The sequence below is a fragment of the Mixophyes fleayi genome, chromosome 2 (genome assembly GCF_038048845.1).
Source record: "Mixophyes fleayi isolate aMixFle1 chromosome 2, aMixFle1.hap1, whole genome shotgun sequence".
Taxonomy (NCBI): Eukaryota; Metazoa; Chordata; class Amphibia; order Anura; family Limnodynastidae; genus Mixophyes; species Mixophyes fleayi.
The window spans coordinates 255820172-255844293 of record NC_134403.1 but is presented as its reverse complement, the minus strand read 5'-3'; positions in this window follow the sequence as shown (position 1 = coordinate 255844293).

Sequence of the window (24122 nt, the reverse complement as noted above, 5' to 3'; positions counted from 1 at the left end):
AACTGTCTTTTGGTTTTGCTACCATATTTATAGCCACAAGGGCATTCTAAAAGATAAATTACTGATGTGGTTAGACAGTTCATTAACTGTTTAACTATGAATTTCTTCTTTTTGTCATGGTTAAAGAACTCTTTATTGATAGGAGCTGTATATTTGCAAATATTGCATTGGTTACATCTAATACTCCCTTTAATATCTAAAAAAGTAGAGGAGTTCTTAGTGGAAGTAATACATTTCAAATGACTAGGGGCCAGCATATCTTTCAAATTGAGATTCTTTTTAAAGATAATTTTAGGTGATGCGGGAAGAATGTCATGTAAGATAGGATCTTTTTTTAAAACATTCCAATGTTTAGATAACACTGATTTAATTTTCCTATCATCACTACAAAAGGTAGTAATGAATGAGACATCCTCATCTTTACTATCAATCTTTTTTGAATAGGATATAATTTCTTGTCTATTGAGCTGTTCAGTTTTTTCCATCGCATTATCCAGTAATTCCTGAGGATAACCTCTCTTTGAAAATCTTTCAGAATAAATATTGAGTTGTTCTTTACAGTGAGTAACCTCACTACAGTTCCTTTTAATGCGATAACATTGATAATAAGGGATGTTTGTCTTCCACTTCTTAGCGTGGGAACTCTTAAAGTGTAAGTAGCTGTTAGTATCTACAGGTTTAATAAAATTCTTAGTAATAACCCTATCCTCCTGTGCTATGAGTATAAGGTCAAGATATTCGACACTAATCAGATCATATTTCATTGTAAATTTCAGATTGTAGTTGTTAGCGCCAATATATTGAAAAAACTCATTAAGAGATTGAGTGTCTCCTTGCCAAACCAATATAATATCGTCGATATATCTTTTAAATACAATGATATTCTCTGAGTAAGTATTGGCACTATATATAAACTGTTCTTCCCATACGCCCATTAGTAAATCTGAGAAGCTGGGCGCAAAAGTTGTGTCCATTGCGGTTCCGCACACTTGTAAGTAAAAATCATCAAGAAATTTAAAATAATTGCGAGTTAAAATGAATTCAATCAAATTACATATGAATGTCTTGTGTGTACCAGATAAAGAATCATCCAAATCTAAAAAATATTTAGCCGTTTCAATACCTTTTTTGTGTTCGATGGATGTATATAACGATTGAACGTCAATCGTGACCCACAGGAAATCACTGCTCCACTTGAAATTTTCAAAGGTTTGTAATACATGCGCTGTATCTTTTATATAGGATTTTAATTTCAAAACGTATTTGTTTAAAAATACATCTACATACTTGGAAATTTTAGAAGTCAGAGAATCTATTCCCGCTATAATCGGTCTCCCGGGTGGATGGACTAGGCTCTTATGAATTTTTGGCATGTGGTAGAATATGGGTTTAATAGGGTTACTAGTCATTAGAAATTGGAATTCCTCTTTAATGATAATTTCTTCATGCAGGGCTCTAGTGAGTAGTTCTCTTAGAGAGTTCACATAGTCATTAGTAGGATCTTTGGTTAAACGAGTATATGAGACTTCATCATTTAGTAGTCTCTTCACTTCATTAATATAATCGGAGCGATTTTGTATAACTAAACCGCCCCCTTTGTCAGCCTGTTTAATTATAACATCAGTGTTTTTCTGGAGGTCTTTCAAAGCTTTGTTTTCTTGAAGACTTAGATTATTATTAGTATGAAAATTATTACCTGAATCACACAAGTCTGATGTAATTAATTCTTGGAAAATTTCTATATGTCTACTCTTGGATTCAAGTGGATAATACTTAAAAGGAGGTTTGAGGCCTGATTTAGACTGGGCATTATAGTTTGTTACAACTGCTTGCTCCTTCTTCGCAAAGTGTCTCTTCAAAGTTAATTTTCTGACAAATTTATTAATGTCGATGTAGATTTGAAATTTATTAGGTCTTTTTGCAGGAGCAAAAGACAATCCTTTGCTTAGTACAGATATCTCTGATTTGTTTAATACATGTTTAGAAAGATTAAAAATTCCTTCACGTTTAAGGTTTTCATGGTTCACTACATGTATCTCCTCTTTTGGGGTCTTGAGGCCTCCCCGCTTGCCTCTTCTTCGTTGTATCTGCGTTTTAAAGGCGATGCTAGTTTTATATTTTCTCTGAGGGGCCATTTCCATCTTTCTCTTGGGGTTAAGTCTGGGGATAAAAAACTCTCATTATCACTATCAATACCTTCTAGCGCGGCGAACCTATTAGTACCATCTCGAAATTTAGGAATTTTATTTGTCTCATAGTTTGAAATCTGAGACGTCTTAGGTTTTTTATATGGGACAGTATTCCAACTTGTTTTATCCTGAGATTGATATTTCCTTGATACATCATTCTGGGATCTATTCCAGATTTTTATTTTATTATTCTCATAATCATGCTTATCTCGTGCAAATTTCCTTTGTTTGATCTTAATTACATCTGATTCTACTCGTTCTAGTTTTTTACTAAGTACCACTTCGTTTTCAGAGAAAAAGGCATTCTCTTTATGAGCTTCTAGAACTTTCTCTTTTTCAATAATCTCATTTTCTAAATTATGGAGAAATTTTTTTTTTTCACATACAATTAATTTTATAAGTTTCCTAGAACAATCATGTAAAATTGAGTCCCATTCCTTATTGAAATGGGAATCATCGGAGCTAAAAGTGGGTGATTTGTTAATTCTCAAGCCTCTTGGTATGCGATCAACCTTAATATAATTTTCTAAGGTATTCACATCCCACCAAACTTTCGTTTCTTTAATAAGGGCCTTTTCAAGGTCCCAGAAAAGATTGTCTATATCATTTTGTGGTTCAGGAGGAATAATGTTATCCTCAAAGATTTTTTGACAATGCTCAAATCTTTGGTTCACCCTATTACCTGTTTTCCACATATTGGGTATATATCAATATAGTCTAAACAGAGTATGCAGCTAATATCTATATCACCAATAGCACAGTACAAATAAACAAAAACAATAGATAATGCAGCGCGTAACTCTGATGAGACGAACAAGTTCAAATAATGTCCCTTTGGGCAATTAGTAATCCTATGTTCAGGTGGCTGCCAAATCCCCACAAAGCCAGATGGTGGACTGGAATAAATCTAAAACAAAACAAGCGGGAGGGGGCGCCACATAGTATAATACTGCATATAAAAATACAGGATGATGTGCCAAAGAGCGAAATATAGGTCACCAAGTGGGTATAAACACACAGGTATTAAGGGTCAATCAATGAAGAAAGTGCACTCTGGAATACCGACACCAAGCCAATAAATTATGCGTACCAGATGTAAAAACTTTGACGCTTATCTGTAAAGGTAACTGGTATCTTCATATGTCAGGATGTGTTCAGGTTCCCCTTCAGAACAATGGAATGCTTCACTCAGCCAATAAGGTTCAAAGCTGACACTTCATATACCCTCAGTAATATCCAGGGTTATAGGATAGAAGAAACTCACATAGTGTGATACTGTATATCCACACATTTATTTGTAAAAAACAATACAGATGTACACTTACATAAAATACTTTAAAATGAGCTTATCTGGGTATCTTTAAACCAAGCCAAACCGTTAGAATCACCAATGGAGGCTCACCAACATGCTGCTGGATGTAGAATCAGTAGGCTCTTAAGATACAGTTCTCAACGCGTTTCGTCTAGTCATAAAAAGACTTCATCAGGAGGAATAAGAATATGTGACTACCCTTGTCACAGAAATATTTAGTGTGCACCGCGCCATCTTGCGCATGCGCACAAGTGGCGTCTCACAACGCTAAACGTGGGGACGTCTAAGACGTCAACTCTGATCATTTTTTCTTCAAACCACCAACTTTATACACAACATATATATACACTTTTTGTTTGCAGTGTATGTGGGGTGGAGTGAATAACACTTTAATTGTGTTGCTCGCACGGGTGCATTTATACATTCCTCAGTGTGTTGCACCAACCAATTTTGAATAGCTTCTAGGATTTGTTGATATTTAGTTTAATTCTGTGGTTCCCAAACTTTTGCAGTTCGCGGCACCCTTAGAGTCTCCATAATTTTTTCAAGGCACCCCTCCAAAATAATTACAGAGCAGTCCTGTTTTAGAAGTAGTTGGGTCAAAAAAACGTAATAAATATTTAGGTCAGGACAGAAATACTTTTTTAGTTGTACTCAAAAATAATATTCATGAATCCAAGGAAAAAATAATACTTTTATATTTTTTTTCAATTATATTTCGGTCAAAGAATAATTGACAACTAACTCACACTGTGACCTCCTTCATCTCCACACACTCTGCCCCCTCTGCATCCAGTCACACTGCCCCCTCTCATGCTGCCCCGTCTGCCCTCTCTCACCCTGCCCCGTCTGCCTTCTCTCACCCTGCCCCCTCTCCCGCTGCCCCGTCTGCCCCCTCTCACGCTGCCCCGTCTGCCCTCTCTCACCCTGCCCCTCTCACGCTGCCCCGTCTGCCCTCTCATGCTGCCCCATCTGCCCTCTCTCACCCTGCCCTCTCTCACCCTGCCCTCTCTCCCACAGCTTGTCACTGATTGCCGGTCGCGCTACAGGAGAGAGGAGGATGCTGGGTCCCGACGCCGCCCGGATTGGTAAGTTTTTTTTTCGTTTTTTTTTCTTTTTCCTCTGGCTGGTCGGGGCACCCCAGTGACAGCGCCGCGGCACCCCTGGGAGCTGCAGCGCACACTTTGGGAACCGCTGGTTTAATCCATTATTCTGTACACCTGGTCAATATTTTCTGCGCCTCTGGCTGCCACAGACACCCAAGAAAAACAGATCCATCCTCATACTTAATTGTTTCAAGGTGTTTTTCTGTTAAATTGCTTCACCTGTTTTTTCATCAAATATATATTTTGCGGCAGTTCCCAAAATTAAAATGATCCTTTATCAGCCAACTGCACTTTGTTCCAAAAGATCTTGTCATGTGTACATCACAAGTTGACTTTTGTGATCTGTTTATACAAAAGGTTTCCTTCTGACAACTCTTCAAGGAGGATTATTTTTGTGTAAGCAAAGCTGCTGTACTGTGAACTACTCTGATGTTCACAGTACAGCAACCTTTTTGCAGGTCTTTTGCAGTTGTATGTGGGTTCTGCTTTGCTTATCTGACCAGTTTACAAGTAAATATATGATATACTTCTCTGGGTCTTACAGATCTTGCCTGAATTTCAACAGTTTTTCTTATCTTCCATTTCTCAATGATGCATCTGGCAGTTCAGTTGAAATTCCAAGCTGGAAGCATTTAGATCTATTTCCATAACCCCAGTGTCATGGTCACTAGGAGTCTTGACCCAGAATTACCAGATGTAGCTTTACTCACCATAGGCGTGGAGTCTAACACAATGGCTGGTCTTTTCCAGGAACTCCCGCAAGGAAGTATGGGTTTTTGCGGCTTCCACTGTGCAGGTTCTCTGGAGAGTATGGTAAATAGTCGGATACAGCTATACACAATGAGAGCAAAGACCTCCTTGAGCTGGATAGGATGAGGAATGCCAGAAGATTAGATAGTCTCTGAGTAGTAGGAATAGTAATGACACAGCGAGAATGATGACCAGTAGTAAATGGGAATGAGAGGTTCAGAAGAGCCTAGAGTGCAGATGAACTGTAACAGACGGATACTTCACAACTGTACGAGCAGCCAATAATACAAAGTAGCAGGGAAGTCAGTGACTAGCAGATATTCCCAGAGATACAAAGTAGAAACTCAGTCCCGGTACTAGATAACATACAAGGTAACGTGGAGCGGTCTGTGGCTGACAGTTTTTACCACTGGCGTGGAGTAGAGACTTGTCCAGGTACAGGTAAGATACGAAGTAGCGTGAAGCGATCTGCGGCTGACAGGTTTTACCCCTGGCGTGGAGTAGAGACTTGTCCAGGTGCAGATAAGATACGAGGTGGCGTGGAGTGGTCTGCGGCTGACAGATATTATCACTAGCGTGGAGTAGAGACTTGTCCAGGTGCAGGTAAGATGCGAGGTAGCGTGGGGTGGTCTGTGTCTGACAGGTATTACCACTGGCGTGGAGTAGAGACTTGTCCAGGTGCAGGTAAGATACGAGGTAGCGTGGAGTGGTCTGCAGCTGACAGGTATTACCACTGGCGTGGAGTAGAGACTTGTCCAGGAGCAGGTAAGATACGAAGTAGCGTCCACAGCAAACAGGAACCACGAACAGGAACAGAGAACTCCTTAGTACCTCAGAGGAATGAGGACCAAGAACAGGCAAAGGTAGTAGGGCAGCAGGTGTCTTAAATAGTGAGAAGTAATTAATCATCCAATGAGGAGAGGAACAAGGTTTTAACAGTCTGTAGGTCTGCACATGCGCAGACCCCTGGTCAAGATGGTGGACGGCCGTGGTGCAAGACAGGCGCCGGCAAGGTGGAGAGAGACCTAGGTCCCGAGCCAGAGGAACTAACAGTCCGGTGAGTGACAGTACCCCCCCTTTTAAAGATGGACACAGAAAACTTGGAACCTGGTTTGCCTGGATATTTGGTATAAAACTTTTTCAGAAGTGCTGGAGCATTAAGATCATCCGCACGGTTCCAAGAGCGCTCCTCCGGACCAAAGCCCTTCCAATAGACCAAATAACGAAGAACTCCTCTGAAAATTTTTGAATCAAGAATGTGAGTGATCTCAAACTCTTCCTCTTGTTGAAGTTGGCATGGACGAGGTGTCGATGAATGAACTGAAAATCGGTTGATGATGAGAGGCTTGAGTAATGAAGCGTGAGAAGTGTTGGAGATGCGAAGGGTCTTGGGCAATAACAGTTTGAAACAAACAGGATTTATCACCTGAGTGATTTTATATGGTCCAATAAAACGTGGAGCGAACTTCATGGAAGGAACCCTCAGGTGGATATTCCTGGTAGAAAGTCATACACGATCTCCAACTTTAAATGCCGGAATTGCTCGCCTCTTTTTATCAGCAAAGAATTTATATCTCGAGAATGCCTTCTTCAGGGAGGACCTAACCTGAGCCCAAATGGAAGTAAATCTTTGGCATAATACATTAACAGCAAGAACTTGGGGGGGAGGGAAGGAAATTCCGGGAGAGACGGATGGTGACCGTATACCACAAAGAATGGTGTATTGGAAGATGATTCATGATACATGTTATTATTAGCAAACTCAGCCCATGGGAGTAAGTCTACCCAATTGTTCTGATTGGCTGAAGAAAAAATTCTCACGAAAGTCTCTAGATCTTGCTTTACCCTGTCATCTGTGTTTGTATATATTAGTGTATCATGTTGTGTCTTGGTTCTGTTTTCAGTAAATGTTATGTACGGCACTGCAGACCCTTTCTAGTCCTAGATAATAATATTAAAAATAATAATTACTCCTACATTTATCAAAATTTAAGGAATGGGGCCAGTGTTTGGGTAACATTCATTTATGCACTATACCGAGCTTACAAAATGCATAGGTACAAGAACCTAGAGCTAGCATTTCACCACATTAATGTATTAAGAGTGCATTAACTAAATTGTTGTCTTTTGTTTTTTGCAGCTGATGAGGAGTTGATGGGTCCTCAAAGACACAGCCAGAGGCTTCTGAGGCAAATAAAAAAAGAAGAAAAAAAAAATAAAAAGTATAAAGAAAAAGGCAAAAAAAGTAAAAAAAAAAAAAAATATCTAAAAAAAATTTTAAATACACTTTATTGATTGTTTATTTGTTCACATTTGTTTTGTTTTAGTTTATAAATTAAAAATGTTTTGTTAAAAGAAAAACTGGTATGTGTGTGATTTGATTGACCAAATTTACGTATCATCATTATACACTTAAGTCAAGCTGTTGTTTAAAAGCCAATGGAGAAGCGGCCAACCAATAGGGTCACACCTCACATCCGGTATATAATGTAATAAGCCCCAAAAGAAATAACAGTTATGTACGGCATAACCTCTTTCATAACATATACTGAAAACAGAACCAAGACACAACATGATACACAGGGAAAACAGGGCTAGCGGCATAACCTCATTGGTGTTATAGGTTAATAAAGTAATAAAATAATTCCTTCATCAAAGGAGACTTAACGAATAAAATTGGATCATTGTTTATTTACAAAATAATAAGCTTCCACTTTTTTTCTATGCTGAAAACTCTGATCTTAAACAGACCAGACATGTACTTTGTGTTTCAACAAAAGAAGGTTGTACTATAATTTACTCATATCATATAACAATTGGCTGATAAAGCATATAGGCGTATTCTGATCTTTTTGAGTCTCCTGGATGCAATGGACAAGTCGAAGAAGTCTGTGCAAGTCTTTGTTGAAAATCTCTGGATTGGAAACAACTGTTATTTGAATAACTCCTTCATTCCTGTCCATATCCTTTTCCTTCCAGCTCACACGAAAGGCTTATATAATATAATATAATATATATATTATATAATACATATGACATAATAAAACCACATTAAATATACATGATATACTAAAATAAGATAAAACAATGAAAATATTTTCATATTTAAAGGGGTTAAGGAGCGGTTTCCTGACAGAATAGAAGTGATATATTGTATGACGGTTGGAATATATGATAAGATATCTAATCAGGGAGTAGTTAGAGGGGCTTATCCCTGACAACAACCTACTCTCTGGTTCCACAGGGTTTCCATCAACCACTTTTACATTTTCTCTAGCCTTTACCAGAGTGGGGTCTTTAACTGTTCTGAGGCAAAAATATATTTTCCCATTTCAAGATCAGGCATACAGTCAACTGGTTTAACAACATTTCCTACTTCAGTAGGAGGTACATTATCCTGCGCTCCACTGCTGCCCTCGTCATTTTCAGACTCTCAGTCATATATGGGAAAGGGAACACCTCGGATTCGGGGAAAACTGCCATTGCCATTACATCTGTAACATTGTCAAGCCGCTTTAAATGCATCATGATAGCAGGGAGGTTTATCTACTTGGTATCCCCTGCAATGTATTCGTTGCGCCAGGGCAGATATTGTGAGTCAGAATTTCAGCCTTTAATATATCATAGTTCACTGCATCAGCAAAGTTTAAATCAAAGTATACCATTTGCGATTCCCCAGGTAGGAAGGGAGCCAATAGGCCTGACCACTCAACTTAAGGCCAACTTTCCTTTTCACCAGTTCTCTCAAATTTGTTAAATAGGCTTCCACATCATCTGCCTTGGTTATCTTTTAAAGAAAATGACTAGCTCGTATAGAGCTGGAGCTAGTTGTAACCTAAGGGGAAGCATTTCTGGACAAATCAGCGAGAGTCTGCACTACCTGTTTTAGAGTTTGGCGGTCTTGGTGCTGTTGATTTCATGTCTCCTCAATAGCTGGGTGCTGCACCCTGGTAGCTTCCTTCTGAGCTGTAACAGCTGCCTGCTATGTTGCAGTAGCTGCCTGCTAAGACTCGTTAGCCTGTAGCAACGCTTTGATTATATCATCCATGTCAGGGTAGAGTGTAGTCGGAGGGCAGCCCCCAATCATCTGGAACTAAATTCAATAAATAGAACAAGCATGCATACTACTGCGCATGCCTGGAAAAATCTGGACAAAAAATCTGGAAAAAAAGATGGTGCAACCCATCTACAGCCCCGGTGAGGAAAGGAATCTCCAGAGCCACATGAATCTCAAGGTAGAGGGGCCAAAATGTTAATCTGTCTGAAGTGAAAACAAGTGATTATTTTCTAGTGCACCCATGTGTCATTTTACACAGTATATGCAGCCGTGTAGCTCGTTAAAAAGCTTTTCTTCAAAGTATTGAGGGTTTAATTTAGGCCATCAATGCATTATCTTTTGTACATAAACACAAAATTCACTGAAGAGTGGGCATAGGAAGTGGAAACCAGACTTCAGTAGAAGTTCTTATCAGACCTAACATAACATTGATTTAATAATGGGTAAGTGAATAGCATTCCCTTGGTAACTCGTTTCTTTGCTTCCCCATTTCCATTATCTGCTAAAGTAAAATGTACTAATGGGTCCATAACTACCCTCATTACTTATTAAAAGAGAACACTAACTGACAGAAGTATTATTTTAGGGAATTTCTCTGAATGAAATCATTGAATAGCGCTGTAAAATAGGCATGATGACAGAACCCTTTCTATATATACCATATGGGCATTTTTCAAATTTAATTTGGAAAGTAAATGTAAGTACATTAACGTGTTATCAATGCAGTTATAAATAGGTTTGAATGCATAGGCTGTAGGGGTTTGAATGAAAATTGCTGTCAAATTGCTGCTTCATGCATCTGTACAATTATAACAAGTTTTCTTGAGAATAAAATGTCACATTCCATGCAATGCCAGTGGTCAAACAGATCATGTGAAATGCAGTAAGAATCATAGAATGCATTGATATCTGCTGACGATGCATTCCCATAAAGCACAATTAATATCTAAAATCTTGTTTAAAGGATTTTAATAACTGCAGATTGTGTCCAAAAATTCCAAACATATGAAGCAAACTTATGTTCAGACCAGCATTCAGGGCTTAAGACACAAATCCTTTTGGCTTTTTTTAATTTTTAGTGGCCAAACATAAATCTTGTAATCATAAGGCTCTCTGTTCTATGCCACAACATCTGTTTTACAGCAATTGATAGCAATCTTGATAGCAAGCATACACTTGGGGGAAGTTGGAGGGGGTGTTCCAGTTGTCCAGAAACCCCCTAGATCACCCCATTCCTGAACCAGGACATAGTATACTTCCTGGTGACTAGCCCCTTTCCCAGCCACCTTATTGTATGAGGCTGCACAAGAGAGGAGTGTCTGATTGTTTTTGTCCACCAAATGATTCCATCAATTGGATTGGGCATGCAGCCACATCATTCTGTCCGCCTCTGAGCAGGAGGTTAGTTTATAGGCTTCTAGGTCTCAGTAATTTTGCTCCAACTCTCCCTCCCTTTGCCAATTAAGTTTTTTAATCCCTGCTATCTCTTCAATAAAAGGTGCCCCTTAGATAGGGATTTAAAGAGACCCACAAAATCACTGGAGTAACACCTAAGGAATTATCACTGAAATATCCCTCCCAGAGACAAGCCCAACCAGTACTCTTGAAAAGCCTCGTCAGCCAGTGGGGATGAATCTACCAGAATGGTACACCATGACCTGAGAGAAGATCAACATCTGTCATGATCAAAGAATGGTCTGCTGAAATGCCCCTGGGAAGATCACCAAGGACACAAGTTGAACGAGCCCACGGGAGGCAAAACCCATATGTGACAAAGAGACTGATTACTATGGGAATGACAGGAGAAATGTTGGGCATCCAGATTCCTGAATCTCCAGACATCCACCAGACCCATGTCATCAATAAGTTTGGCAAATGGCGTCAACCTAGCAGTAGGAGGCCCCAGACCCTCCTGCCACCTCGCCAGATCAGGATCCACCTGTCACTCACCGGCCTGTGAGTGCTACTTCTCGTGTGTTTAGGAACCGTGGCCGTCCACCATCCTGAAGGTCTGCGCATGTGCAGCCCTTTCAAAACCTTCAGTACCTGTTCCTTTTAGTTAATTGGCTGATCAGGCAACACTCCCTATTTAAAGCACCTGTTGTCTATACCTCGTTGCCTGATCTTGGAGTCTCATTCCCCATGAGCCTCTGAAGGTGTTCCTGTGTTTCCTCGTGTATTCAGCTCCTGCTGATTCCTGTTGTTCGTTTGTGGTTTCCAGACCACTTCAATTCTCCTGTGTTCATCGTGACTGCACCAGCTGATTCCTATCCGCTGCCTCCGTGCTTCTACAGTATCCTGCTCACCTCAACTCTCCCGTGTTTCATCGTGACTGCACCAGCTGATTCCTATCCGCTGCCTCCGTGTTTCTTCAGAGTCCTGCTCATCGCAACTCTCCAGTACTCATCGTGTCTGCCGCCAGCCGAGCCGCTGTCTCCGTGCTTCTACAGTGTTCCTACTTGTGTCAACTTGCCTGTCTGCATCGGGTCAACGCTCCGCTGCTTTCATCCCAGCTAGACCGCCTCAACTCTCCCGTGTTCTCCAGGTGTCCAGTTCTATATACTACTGCTTCCTGAGTATTGTTTAAATCCTTGCTGGTCTACCTACCGTGCGCTGCACCTACTTGGTTACCGCTTCCACCCTCCTGGGACTTCTCCTCCTGCCGGCCTCCAGCCGTTCAGGTATCCCTGCACCTCTCACTGACAGCCTGCTCTCCTGAACCACGGTATGCATACTTCTCATTGACTGTGCTGGTGTATTGCATATCTAGCTGGACTGAGTTGCTCTCCTCCGGAGTTTCCTATCCACTGAGACTATTGCTATCATTGACTGTGTTTCCTTTTAGCCTGGATAGTTCTTGTGACTGTGTATATTTGTGCAGTAATGTTCAGTTATTATTATTTTGTGCATATCATCGTGGGATCAAGTTCAGTGTGCCCGTGTATACTCTGCATTGCTTTCATCTCCTCGTGCTCCTCCTCACATATATATTTCAGTGGTACAACTTGCTAGAGGCAGACCACTGTTCCCTGTTTCCTGTGTCACCAGTTTCCAGTATCCTCCACATAGCAGTGGTACAACTTGCTAACGCAGACCACTGACTCCCCGGATACCTTCACCTGGATTCCATCCCTTCACCCAGACAGCGGTACAACTTGCTATACGCAGACCGCTGACTCTCATCACCTCCTTGTTACTCCTGGACATTCCTCCTCACTATAGCAGTGGTACAACTTGCTATACGCAGACCACTGACTACCCTCACGTTTCCTTGTCCATCCAGTTCCTCGTGTACAGTTATCTACCTATTACCAGTGCTGCTAGTCATAGACTTTCCTCGAGCATTCTCTTACCATCTGCTGTCTCCTGTTCCGTGATCACCCCGCTACCAGAGTACCATATTACCAACTATACTGCTCTGGTAAGTCCATCATCTGGTGATACCTGGGTAAAGACTCCTAGTGCCCGTGACACCACCACTGTGTTGAAATCCCCCAGACAGACCACAGGAGAATCCGGGGCTGTGGCCATAAAAGATGCTTCATTACACAATAAGTCACTTGCATAGGGGGATGGAATATAGACAGCCATTAGCGTCAGAGGGGTAGAATTAAATGTGCCCCTGAGAAAGAGCACCCGGATCAAACTGCACCTGGTCTTAAACAAAGTTAAGCTGCTTCCTCACTAGAATAGATACACCACTAGAGTATGAAAAATGAGTAGCATGCTAAGCCCAGTCTACACATGATTTTTTAATGGAAAGAACCTTGCTACCAGTGTGGTGGGTCTCCAGTAGGCAGACCACATCAGGATTATATTTGCAAATCTTGGGTGAGCACTAGTGCCTCTTTAGTTGTCCCTAACATTCCAGGCAACCAGACAGAGTCCCCCCTGAACAGCTCTACAGCTATGTCAGCCATCAAGGATCAACACTATGAAAGGAAGAGAGGAAGAGAAATCGCACCAGCGGGCGGAGAATGGAGACCCCAGCAGCAGCCAGCCCTGTGCAGCCAAGACATCAGTAAAACATGCTATAAGTCTAATGAGTACATAAAGAAACAGTTCAGCATGGCAATAAACAGCATACACTAAAATCAGTTTTTTATTAACCCACAAATTCCCTCCCAGCATATCTTTCCTAACTAAGGCACAATTTATACCCAAAACCGCCAAAACAAAAAAAAAACCCGTTCCCCAATCAGTAACCCTTAAATCCTAGTGGACCAAGGAAGAAAACAACAAAAGAAAGGGGGGAGGTGGGGACTTAAGACAACCTAACCCTCTAGAACAGGCTCTCCAATATAAAATAAATCCCCACACTGTACACATAATTATCACTGGAGTTCAGGACTCTTGAGGACCAGCAGGTCATCGCCTCTCAAGTCATTCCCCTGGCTCCTGCGGGCTGGTAAAGAAGTGGGATTTGCCATCTGCCGATACCTGCAACCTGGCCCTGTAGGGCATAGTGTATTGAAGTTGTAAGTCCTGCAATTTTTTCTTTATCTGGGTGAACTATGCTCTGGTCTTCTGAACTTCTATTGCAAAATCGGTGAACACCAGGACTGTATGATTCTTGAAGCGTAAAAGACCCTGTTGGTGCTTCATCCAGAGAACCACATCCCGATCTTTGAAATGCAAAAGTTTGGCAATAAAAGTTTGTGCAGTGGCACCAGGCTGTGGGGGCTGGGAGATCACGCGATGAGCCCTTTCCACTGCAAATTGCGGGGAGAATGCCTTTCGGCCAAATTCTTTGATAAGTCAGTCTTCCAGGAACACTTCAGGGTTGGGGCTCTCTGGCAGTCCCACAAATCGGAGACTTTTCCTCCGAGGCCTGCCCTCCAGCTCCGCCATTCTCTCTCTACACTGGTCAATCTGTGATACCAAACCAGCAATATCGCCACCTAGGGGGGCTCCCCCAATCTCTCCCTCATTTTCTGGAAATCATGTCAGATTAGAGAGAGGTCGGCCTGCACTTCACCGATATTATTCATGACTCTCTTTTTAGAGGACGTTACTGCCTGCAGAACTTGTTGTTGGTGGGAGGGTCACCCTGGATTGAGGGGTCACAACAGATGAGTCACCTGCAGGTGGAGGCACCAGGAATGAGGAAGAAGCAGGCATGGGGGCAGGCCTAAAGGTAGACTGGCGGTCATATTTTATCAGTTTGGATGCTATTGCTGCAGCATGTTCCAACTTGCCCAATTCAGCCAGTTAGTAAAGGACTGTTACAGAGTCAGGGAATCCTCTAGCAGGACCCAGCTGCTGGGTTTCAGGCCCCTGTTTCGCAAAGTACATAAGCTCACAGATCATAGATCCCAATGCTGTGTACATAAATGAAAGTGTTTAACACTAATAACAGTAGAGCAGCAGTCCCTGGAGAATAGCACTAAGACACAGAAGCAGGTGTCTCAACATGTACAGAGTCCATGTCGCTGTCACTGGCCTCTGATATCCCCTGTTTAGCGACTTCCAACAGGACTCTGGGCCTCGCAGCTGAGCATGCAAACAGGCATACAAGTGCAGAGCGATACACTCAGGATAGATATGTAACAGGGAGAGATGGTTGGCACCCCAAAAGTAGTATAAGGAAGGATTCTACACGCCCGGTGGTATGGTAGAGAGGCGTAGATCCCTCCAGTAGTGTAATAAAACAAGTAACACAGTGCTAAAACTGCATAAACTCAAGGGTTTATTCTCTTTGCTTGTGGCATAAGGCTTTGCCACAGCAGATAAGTAGCGGTAGTGTAGAGAAGTAATAGCACAATACCATCAACATGCAACGTTATTCAAAAGGTCACAAAGTAAATAACATTTTAGGAATCTTAGTTCAACAAAATGCAAACGTAAATCAACACAATGGGCCTGAGTCATTAAGGAGAGTATTATTATTATCCTTCATTTGTTAGGCGCCACAAGATTTCCGCGGCGCCGTACACCATACAAACAGTACACTATCCAGGGTGAAACGGCACAAAACAATAAACAAAAATACCAGTACTTCAGAAACTCCAGGCAAGTTAAAGCAATAAACATGGAGCAGAAGAACAGGTAGGGAGACAGGAGGGAAGAGGGCCCTGTTCATTTGAGCTTACATCCTAAGGGAGGGAAAACAGAAAGACACAAGGGGAGCCAGATGAGGCAAAGGAGAGAGCGAGTGGAGGTAAAGGGGTTATACAGATGGTTGGTAGGCTTTAAGGAAGAGGTGGGTTTTCAGTGCACGTTTGAAGGAGCACAGAGTAGGGGAGAGGCGGATGGAAAGAGGGAGGTCATTCCAGTGAAGGGGGGCTGCATGGGAAAAGTCTTGGATTCTGGAGTGGGAAGAGGTGATAAGAGTGGAGGAGAGGCGGCGATCATTGGCTGAGCGCAGGGAGAGAGCAGGAGTGTGAATGGAGAGGAGGTTAGAGATATAGGGGGCAGTAGAGTGGGAGAGAGCCTTGTAAGTGGTGGTGAGGAGTTTGAAAAGGATTCTGTATGGGAAGGGGAGCCAGTGTAAGGCAAGACAGAGAGGGGAGGCAGATGAGGAGCGGCGTGAGAGGAAGATGAGTCTAGCGGCCGCGTTGAGTACAGGCCGGAGGGGGGAGAGATGGGAGTGGGGGAGGCTGGTGAGGAGGAGGTTGCAGTAATCCAGGCGAGAGATGATGAGTGCGTGTATGATGGTCTTGGTGGCATCCTGAGAGAGAAAGGGAAGGATGCGGGCAATGTTGCATAGTTGGAAGCGACAGGCTTGGGCAAGTGAATGAATGTGGGGGGCGAAAGAGATCCCCAGGCAGCGGAGTTGGGTGACAGAGGAGATGGTGGTGTTGTTGACGACAATAGAGAGGTCGTGGTGGGAAGGGAGTCTGGACGGAGGAAAGACAATGAGTTCCGTTTTCGAGATATTGATTTTGAGAAAGCGCGCGGACATCCAGGAGGAGATGGCGGTGAGGCAGTCAGACACGCGAGAGAGGACGGCGGAAGAAAGGTCAGGAGAAGAGATGTAGAGTTGAATGTCGTCAGCATACAGGTGATACTGAAGACCGAAGGAGGAGATGAGAATAAAGCATAAAAAAGGAGTAACTTTAAACCTGGGCAAAACCATGTTGCATTGGAGGGGGAGGTAAATTTAAAATGTGGGGGGAGATTTATAGTTGGGATAGGGCATGTCCTAGATTAACTTTAAAGTTCAGTGTAAAATTGAGCTATCAAGTATTTGTGTGCTTGATAAAAAAAAACAGCCAGTATTTAACTTATGTGCAAAATTGTAAACTAATTTGCACCCCTTGCATTGTTCCATGGTTTGTCCCAGAGATCATTTACTCCTTTTTTTTCCATTACTCTCCTTAATGACTCAGGCCCAATATCTTTAGTGTAATTATACTGATTATATTTATCAGACAAAAATCAGTAGAGATGCAACAAGGTTTAATCCAGCTTGTTCAGATTGGATGCTTTCTAGTTCACTTTATGATATACAGAACTCAATGGGGTAAATTATAATCCACAGGTTTAAGTGAAGTTTCAGCTGACACATGAAACTTATTTACTTGTCCAAGTTGAAATCAGTAGTCTACTTAGCAAACTGTCTAATGGAATAAGCAACTCTCTCCCAGCAACTGTAGGGTTAAACAACTTGCAATTCTCTCATCAGCATCAGTTTTAGGCAGTTTCAGTCAGCTTGCAGATAACTGCAAATACAGCAGATTTGGCTGGAACAAACTCTTCCTTTAACCAGTGCTATAACACCTCTCAATAGCAATACTACAGTCCCGGTCAGAAGTTTTAATAACACAGTTTGATGTCTCATTTAAATAACTTGAACATAGCATATGAGTCTTGCTGACATCTCAATGTGCTTCTTTCTGAGTTGGCTGCAAACATCCCTCAGGACAACAATTCAGCCATAGAGTCAGTGGCTCTTTAAGGGAAGATCCTACATTAGTTCATCCAGCAGCCACACACACATCACTTTTCTCTCTAACCAGTCAGTTTTGGGCTCCTCCCCTTTCCCCCAAGAATCTCCAGGAGCCTTCTAGTACATTCTTGGGCTCTAGAGAGCAGCCTGGGTTGTAGTTTGCAGTCTGTCCACCCAAAAATGGCTGACACAATTTGCATTTAACTTCACAGAGGCACTCTGGAGAACTATAGTTTTCTGAATGAGTGCATACAGTAATATACCTGTGATCTGCTGGGTAGTAAAGATAGTACTCACTGTTTGCTGCAAATAGACAGATCTGTAGTCTTAATGTTGTTTCAAATGCACAATATTCACTTGTCACTACAGGGGAGATGCAAATAGCAGTCTACGATCATTAGTGGGTCTCACAGACACACGGCTTCGATTGAAACCCAAAATTATGAGAAGTAGGAGGTCAGTAATGCTCAGTGCATCTTCAGGCAGCCAGACTCCCAATGCAGGTCAGCAGCGGCAATCAAGTTAATCCAAGATGGCGGCACCATGCAGGATCTTGAACCAGAGGGTCCACTGGCAGAGCAGGGGCGAGGGGAGGGAAAACAATCCAGGTCACAGGGTCACTCTACCAGTTGGCAGCTTCTGTAACCCACTTGCGGATTCTCAGCGACACCAGCAATAATGCAGTCAGCGTGCAGCGTCTCTGCAAGTCATTCAGCAGTCCTGAGCTGCAACACAGCATGACAGGAGGCACTGATTAAGTGGACCACTCGACCAGGGTAACAGGAGACCAGCAGAAGCGATTGTGGAAAAACCCAGGGCTACAGGTAGGCATGAAAACTGATTTTTTTTTTTACAGACAATGTGGGAGAGCTTAGAGGAAAAGCTTCCTACGACATGCCAAGCTGTTATAATACTAGTGTAGATTGGGAGAGCCTGCAGTACAGAACCCTTTTCTTTTTTATAATAGTAACATTTTGTTCTGGGAGAGCACCCCCACAGAGAAATTTAAGTAATATAAGAAAAATAATATGAAATAAACACAAGAGAATAGGGATAATCCACTGATAGTCATATTTATGTAAATACTGTCCTTATCCAGTGCAGATAATAAATAGTTTTGTAGGACTCCTGCATATGCACAGAAGTGTGAGAGAGGCCATTAAGCCGAAGGAGTTTAAAAGCATGTGTTGTGAGCTGATAATGTTACTTACCATTAGGGGTTAAGTCTGTGATGGAATCAGCCAATTGGGATGAGGTGGGAGTGGTCGTGGAAAGAATATATTCAGCAGTGGAGGAGGAGAGAGCTTCCTGTTTCCTGGATACGGATATCGAGCAGCAGCAGGCTTAGTATCCCTCTCCTATTTTGTATTTATATGTATTTTCCTGTCTTTTATCTTCTCCCCCTTTTTCCTTCTTTGCCTGCTCCTGCTTTTCACTTTTCTTTTCCTGCCTTGTTCTTTCCCCCTGCCATGTCCTCTACCCGTCCCCGGCATTCTAGGTCCATCCCTGCCATGTTTCCCCCGCCCCTTCCCCCCTCACCGCGCGGCAGTCGCCGCTGATTCCCCTCTTAGTTTTCCCATTGTCCCCTCCCCTCCCCCCCTCAATTCCAGGCTTCAGCCCCGCCGGCGGGTCCGTTCGGGGGGCAGAGCGGCATGTGGTCTGGCGAGCACGTGACTCGGCCGCCGCGAGGAGAGCCAGGGCTCCGGAGCGGGTGGCCAGGCCGCTCATGTCCGGAGCTGGCAGTAGGCACAGGCGGGCAGTCCCAGCACGGGGAAGGGGATCTCCTTCCCCTGTTCCCGCTGCTGCTGGGCTTCTCCAGCGCACAGTGTTCCTCCCCCTTCTCCTGGTATATCTGGTCAGGCCGGGCAGAGGTCTCCTGTTCCCATCAGTGTGGCAGCTGGCCTTTCCCTCCACCGCTGCTAAATCAGCCCGGGATAGATGTGCTGGCCACCTATGGGTCGCTGCCATACCCCCCCAGGGATTACAGGATCATGCCAGAAGGAGGCAGTAGTTGGGTGGCCCCCTACCCTTCCTTATCCGGCCAGTACCTGCACGCCTATCCTAGACCTTCCTTTTATAATACGGCTGGTGTTTCTAGTAAGGATCCTCAGCCCTCCGCTCTCTGGTCAGAGCGGCAGGATGATATGAGTCGGGGTGTCCCTCCGCCCGCTGGTTTCTTGAGCCATCACGGGGGGGCACCATCGGTGGTTGCCCCAGCAGGGGTCCTGTCCCAGACTCTGTGTGATCTGCCTCCTGCAAACGCTAACGTGTTTTCTCATCCAGTTCCGCAGGCACAGTTGTCTTCGACAGCAGCGGTAACAGACGAGGGCGAGCCAACACGTCTCGAGCAGCGTGGGGAAGAAGTGGAGCATGCAGGGACGCAGCAGGGTGCCCAGCAGATCGGATCGGATGATGAGGGAGGAACAGGAGCGGTTCGATTGGAGGCGCAGGGTGCAGTTGGTGAGTATGATGGTTCCACTGTATGTAATACTCCTTTGTCTAGTCCAACCATTTCAACCACAAGTGATGAGTCCATTTCGTCTTCCCCTAGGCAGGGTCAGCGCAAGCTAATAAAGATACTTAACAATCATTTTGGCGGTAGTAAGAGGAAACACAGGGATCGGTTAGGAGCTTCTTCCCCCGCACCATCAGGAGGCCCGCTGGTTAGGTGTGAGAATACGGCATTGATGATAGGGATTAGGCGCAGCGTAAGGGATAAGATTAAGCGGGGCTACTATGTGGATATCTTTGAGTTGACAAAAGACACGGAAAGAGAGTTGGCGGCTGCATGCGCAAGAGGGGGAGTTGGGGAGGATACGTACAGAAATTTCTCTAACTGGTTGACGGGGTATTGCGGCTTTTCAGCCTGTTATTTAGAAACAAGACCGGACGCAATTATAGACGTTTGGAAGTATCTCCATTTGATTAATGAAATGCACAGCTGTGAGCGTCCAGGGACCTGGAGGCTATATGATAAGCTTTTTCGTGAGAAGGTGCACGGCCAGCGTTATAGGCCCCTGGCCTATAAGGATGTTGAAGTTTAGATGAGGTGGAATAGAGCCCAAATGGGAGGGGTGCATATGGGGTATGGTCCTCCGCAGTTAACTAGGTTTCAGTATGGGGGGAGACGTGGTAATCCCCAGTCTTCAAGGAACCGGTGCTTCGCCTTTAACAATTCCTCTTGCGGGAGGGGAGAAGCGTGCCGATACAGACATGCTTGTTCCAATTGTAGAGGAAGTCATCCCCTTAAAGATTGCCCTAGGGGCGCCAGCGGCGTCGGTAGGGGACGGGGAGTGCTGTCTAAGGCGGATTCTCCTATTATATTCCCAATCCTTTGTAGGTGTCTGGCTCTTTACCCGGATGCGGCCCAGGCCTCTTTCCTTAGAGAGGGTTTTCGCCTCGGTTTCTGCCTCCCTATTGATAGTGGGGTGACAGGAACCGCCGCCAGGAACCTTCGTTCCGCATATTTACATCCTGACATTCTGGCGGAGAAAGTTGGAAAGCAGATAGGCCTGGGGCGCATGGTGGGTCCTTTTTAATCCCCCCCATTCAAGATCTAGTCATTTCCCCGGTCGGGATAGTACCAAAAAAGACCCCGGGTAAATTTAGATTAATTCAGCATTTGTTTCACCCAGCGGGCAGGTCAGTTAATGATGCGATCGACCCTACAATCAGCTCAGTGGTATACCAGTCCTTTGATGATGCGTTAATCATAGTGAGGGAGTTTGGCAAGGGAGCGCTGATGGCTAAATTGGACATAGAATCCGCTTTTCGCCTCCTCCCGTTGCATCCCGAGTCCTTTAAATTTATGGGGTTTAAAATTCGGAATGAGTACTATGTGGATAGATGCCTGCCAATGGGTTGTTCAGTTTCATGCGCATATTTTGAGGCTTTCAGTTCCTTCCTTCACTGGTGTGTGGGGGCAGGGACGGGACACCACGGCATAGTGCATTATCTGGATGACTTCCTGTTTATAGGCCCAGCTAATTCCACTTGTTGTGAGGACACATTGTACGCAGCGAAAGCGCTATTTCGGGTGATGGGTGTACCGGTGGCAGCAGATAAAATGGAGGGCCCGGCCACATGCTTGACGTTTTTAGGCATTGAAATTGACACAATTGAAGGTTGTTGTCGTTTACCCTCGGATAAAATTGTTAAGTTACAGTCCCTGATTGGAGAAGTTATGGCGTTTCCGTTTTGCCCCCTGCGGAAAGTTCAATCTTTGTTAGGCTCGTTTAATTTTGCTTGCCGAGTAATACCTATGGGTTGGGTATTTTGCAGGAAATTACAACTAGCGACGGCAGGTTTTCGTAGTCCCCATTCCCAGGTTCGACTGTCTGCAGAAATTTGGGAGGATTTGTGTATATGGAGACGTTTTCTAACGGTTTTCAACGGTATACGAGTATGGCCAGCTCCCCCAGTATCTAGTACATCTTTGGACTTGCATACGGACGCATCAGGCTTGAAAGGTTTTGGTGCGTTTTTGCAAGGGGAGTGGTGCGCCGCGCCTTGGCCGCAGTCATGAAAGTCTGAGGGGTTGGTTCGGAACTTGTTAGCGTTAGAATTGTTCTCCATAGTTGTGGCTTTAGAGTTGTGGTCTGACCATTTGCGCGGTAGGAGTGTGGTTTTTTGGTGTGACAACTTAGGTGTGGTCCAGGCTATCAACAAGCAGAGCGCCTCATCACACCCAGAAATCAACTTGTTGCGGGTCTTGGTTTTGAGATATCTAGAGTTTGATATTAGTTTTCGTGCGCGACACGTTCCCGGCGTGGATAACCAGATAGCGGACTCTCTTTCTCGTTTTCACTGGCAACGTTTTAGGTCTCTGGCCCCACATTCCCGTGTAACCGGCTTACAGTGTCCCCCTTGTGTTTGGCAGATGACCCGATAGGGATAAGGTGGCTAGCGGAGGCGTCCTTGGCTCCGGCAACTAGGAAGTGTTATCAAGGGGCATGGGAGCGTTGGTTGTGTTACCAGGCATCTTTCAACAGCAACATTCAGATTCCCTCTATTACGGGCTTTATGTGGAATCAGTATAACGAGGGGGTTTCTAAAGCTAGAATGGGGTCCCTGTTAGCCGGTATTTCATTCATGGCTAGACTAAATGGTACACAGGATCGCACAAAGTCATTTATTATAGCTAAGGCTTTGAAAGGCTGGTCCAGAAAACAGCCGATAAAGAATGACACTCGCCGGCCTATTGATGGCCAAATTTTAGCTAGGTTGATTGCGGTCTTGCATATTGTAGCTATGGATGATTACGAGGCGTTGCTTTTTGGGTTAGTTTTCTCAGTAGTGTATCACGGTGCTTTTAGAATTAGCGAGCTAGTAGCCAGATCTAAAAACGACATAGGTGGAGCTTTGCTGTCTAGAAATGTGATTTTACAACCTAATGTGATTCGCTGTAAGACAGTTAAGTAAAAAATAGATCAGTTAGGCAGAGGCGATTGGTTAGCAATTACGGATCAGAAAGAAACATCTATATGCCCGGTCATGTTGGCCAATAAATTTGCTAGTCTCCGGCCCACAGGGGAGGGTTTGTGGTTAATTCATATGGATAAGACCCCATTAACTAAATTTCAGTTTAACGCTTTGTTAAAACGGGCTCTAGGGGAAATAGGTCTGAACCCTGTAGACTATGGTACACATTCCTTCAGGATAGGGGCTGCCACTGCCGCTGCAGTTAGAGGTGCATCTGTCAATGAGATTCAAGCGCTAGGGAGATGGAAGTCGCAGACTTATAAGAAATACATCCGGCCTGACAAATGAGCCTTTGAAGGGGGCTCTTATACACAGTCTTGCATCTCCTCATGTCTTTCAGTATTCTCTATCGCTTTCATCTTATCTTTTCTCCTCTATCACTTGGTGACTCAGGGCTATGCTGCTCGCTGTGTTGAACGGGGGCGTGAAGGGATTTTCTCCTCTTGTATCCTTGGGAAGGCCTGATTAGTGTGTGTGCCTCCCAGGGTTATAAGGGTTTTTTACCTTCATGTGGGTTACCAATTTTCTTTTTCCAGGTTGTTTAAGAATTAAAATAAAATAGTTTTTTGAAAAATAAAATAAAATAAAATAAAAATAAAATAAATAAAAATTTTGAACAGTTGGCCCTCATGGAGGGTATAAATGTGAAGCTAATGAAGGAGGTGTTTACGTTGCGAGTACTCCAATTGCCCTGGGGTGGCCCCTCTAGTATGGAGGGGCTATCTCAGCAAGTTGATAGCAGATTAGAATATGGTCTTTTGTTGGTGGTCATTACGGTTCTCAGATATGGGTATGATTTGATGAGACTATTTATTTTGTTCTAGGTTCTATGGTGAAGACGACGCGAATATGGGTCGTGGGGCATTCGTTTATCTTTTGGGCAGCGAAACACAGATTAGAGGATAGGTGGTCCAGTTTCAAGCACCCAGTTGACATCCGGTGGTTGGGTAAAAGGGGCATGGTATGGGCGGAGTTGATTCCCACGTTAGGTAAGGAAATAGAAGATCACGGTACCCCCGATATAGTGGTGATTCATTTGGGAGGTAATGACGTGGGTAGAGGTAAATCCCTGGATCTAATCATAAACATTCGTGAGGGTCTTGCGCAAATACATGCCAGATGGCCTTCAATGAAGGTTTGTTGGTCTATCATAATTAGGGATGTGCACCGGCGACTTTTGGTGTCTCGTGTTTTGTATTTTGGATTCGGATTTTCGTGATGTTTTGGGTTCGGATTTGTTTCGCAAAACACCTGCCGAAAGGTTTTGGTTCTGATTTAAGGTTTTGGATTCAGATTTTTTTTGAAAAAAGCATAAAAAGTTCAAAAATCAAGTTTC